Below are 3,062 nucleotides of genomic sequence, written 5' to 3'. Positions count from 1 at the left end.
ACACCTTCAGTTGTAGAATAAATTTGAGATTTCCATAATGTGCGTTAATTTTTTTGCGCAGTGTATTTCAAATTCATAGATACGATTTTGTGATAGAATATTCCGTAAATTTGGAAAACAACGACACACCATCGAGATAATGTATCGATTTACCCAGAGCTCACGAAGAGAATGCTGGCGCGGACTCATTCAATCTCCACAATGTTCAGAAGAAATTCATGAAATTCCAACCCGACTTCGCTGAATGAGACCATCTCCATTTTTCCGTATTTCTCCTTCCATTCCCCGAACCCCAGATATACCGAATAATGGACCAGAATATCCCGGTTAAACACTTTGTTCCAGCTTGACGAACCGATGTCAAAAACTGTTGAATTCGTAAAATTTCGGAAATACCTCGAGCGAACCCTCCATTTCAATATATGTCCTCCTCGTCCGAGAAGGCATTAAGAAGTGAAAACTTTCGATAAAGTGCCGAACTTCCCCAAACTCCAACTATAAATTGAAGTTTCCTAATAAGTGGAAGTTATCTTTTCTCTCCCGACCAACAAAAGGAGTTCTCCGTGGAATTACAAACTCTCTATGCTGCGAATGAATTAATTTAAGATATGGCGATGATGTCGACATGCCCAGATTGGATTCTGGATGCTCCGTTCCTCCTGAGACAGGGAGAGATATCGGGCACAATGGAATTGGAAATGACGTTAGCTATACGCCGAATCGATCTGGCCAGACTTTGTGGGTTTTTATTGGTCGGTTGATCGAATTAGCAGCCCGCCAGACTGGATTTATTCAATGTGTCTCGCGATAATGAACATACTAATCGGTTTTGAGCATCCACGGGCATGTAGTGGCAATTTTTAACCCACTATAGAGTTATCATATTGATATTCGTTTTTAATGAGATCGAATGGTTCGAAAACTTCTGGGTTTCCATTTTGGCCAATTCTCTGAAGATACCAATAGTGTGCATGTCCAGTTTTCAACTCAATCTAATAGTTGGGGAGCCGAAGAGGGAAATTCGGGATTTACTCGAGCGTGTCAGATTAATATAAGAAGGGGACATACCTTGGACCCTGTAGAGTATCTCTACCAAAAATTAGACCTGTATATAGGGGGAATAGTTTAGGACAGCCTATCAGAATAGTAAGAAAAAAATGATCATTGTACATACTCGTGCGTGTCAGATTCGTTAATTACATGTTAAAAAGTATATATTCTCTTAATCTGACAATTTAAGCGTGTCGAAAATGTGTGGGATGGCGCCAAAGTTGCAAAAAAAAAAACGTCACGTGTACATTCTCGAGCGCGGTGGCGTTTTTTCTTAATTTGAAGCTAATGATTCAAGAATAACGGAAAAAATATAATCTGACAGTTTTAGCAAGCCAAAATAATAAAAATTGGCCATAAAGGTTACAAAAATCAGTTTTTTTGAATTATCTCCTCCCCTGGGCTTCAAATCTTTTTCGCATTCATTATAAAAGTTGTAGAGCTTTGTGCTACAATAGACCGTTGGTCGCGGTGGCAGGTTTGGGTTAGTCCGTCCAACACACCCAGCAATCAGTAATCAGTAATCCCCTGGGTGTCAAATCTTTTTCGCATTCATTATAAAAGTTGTAGAGCATAACATTTCCAACAAATTTGGTCCCAAGCAATTTTTCCTACGTTCAAACGTTTTTGAGATATATGGTGATTAATGCGAGGTGTTTAGCGATACATGCTGAACCGAAAATTCACTCGTTGGAATAGTACATTCTAAGGTTCAGTCACAGACAACACTAAAATTTTCGTGACTAATTTCGAAATTGTCATCATAGAAATACTTGTCATTTTGACACTTGTAGATTAGACTGGGATTCTACATTGACCTTACCCTTTCGCATGTGTAGCTAAGCTTCTCGCCCTTATCGCCCTCTAACTCAAGAACGGTTAAGAGTATGTAAAATTGCTCCAGACAAAAGTTGTCTAGAATTTTATTATCTACAACTTTCATGATGAATACAAAAACGATTAGAGGTACAGGGAGGGAAATATTCGAAAAAAAGGATTTTTATCATCTTCAAAGTGTCAGATTAAGAAAACCCCCCTGATTAGTGTTAGATTAATAGATCCACACGTCTACAACACCCTGATTAACCATCTGTATGAAAATCTGACAAGCTCGAGTATGTAAAAGTAACGATTTTTTTTACATTTTCAAAGGACCGCTCGCTGTGACCTTGCGTCACGTCCAAATTGTCAGTCCCTTGAAAAGTAGCTTCCTTTCGGTCCAATTAACATATCCTCCAAAAATCTGACACGCTGGAATAAATTTTTTTTTAACATTTTCAACTCTTCCATATGGGCGCAAACTGTCAGATAAGCATGAATTCATCATCAGAGACACGTAGAGCATATACAGTATCTTAATCTGACACGCTCGAGTATGTACACCCGACGATTTTTTTTACATCTTTGAGACCCTGCAGACGCTTTCCCCACCGCTCAAAGTGCATACATCATAGAACCTTTTTTTCTTTCTACCATCTAATCTTCAAAATCCACTAGGTCTCCACGACGCTCGAGTAAATCCCGATATAGCATCGTCGGCTCCCCAACTATAAGTATCTATATTTGAAATCAGTTTGAGAGTAACTATACTTATTGCCCTTTCACTATTGCTAAAGAAAACTTCCTAAACTGGGTTTGACCTTAATTCCTTCTTCCACTCTGACAACTATCTTCTTACAGTGTTTTTGGTTATCCAGACCATCAGCTTTGGACCGAAAAAGGGCTCTAAGAACTCTGTTCTTAGCTCTTAAGTGAGAGACGAGTGTGTGCCTTTTTTTTACTAGGATATTTCGAAATCTAAAAGGATTTTTGAAACGCAAATTGGAGAGTTATCTCATGCATACTTAACTAGCCTGATGTAAGGGTTATTGGAAGGAAAGCTCCAGAATGAACCATGAAAAAGGTGCAAACTCGAATGGCCATTCGATAAAACGAAGGTGCGATGGGAAAAAGTCATTCGAAAAAATTAGGGAAGATGGGAAAACGCGTGACGTCTAGGGGGATCGATGTCT

This window comes from Coccinella septempunctata, chromosome 4, assembly GCF_907165205.1.
Source record: "Coccinella septempunctata chromosome 4, icCocSept1.1, whole genome shotgun sequence".
Taxonomy (NCBI): Eukaryota; Metazoa; Arthropoda; class Insecta; order Coleoptera; family Coccinellidae; genus Coccinella; species Coccinella septempunctata.
The sequence above is the reverse complement of the archived record's forward strand: the minus strand, read 5'-3'. Positions refer to the sequence as shown.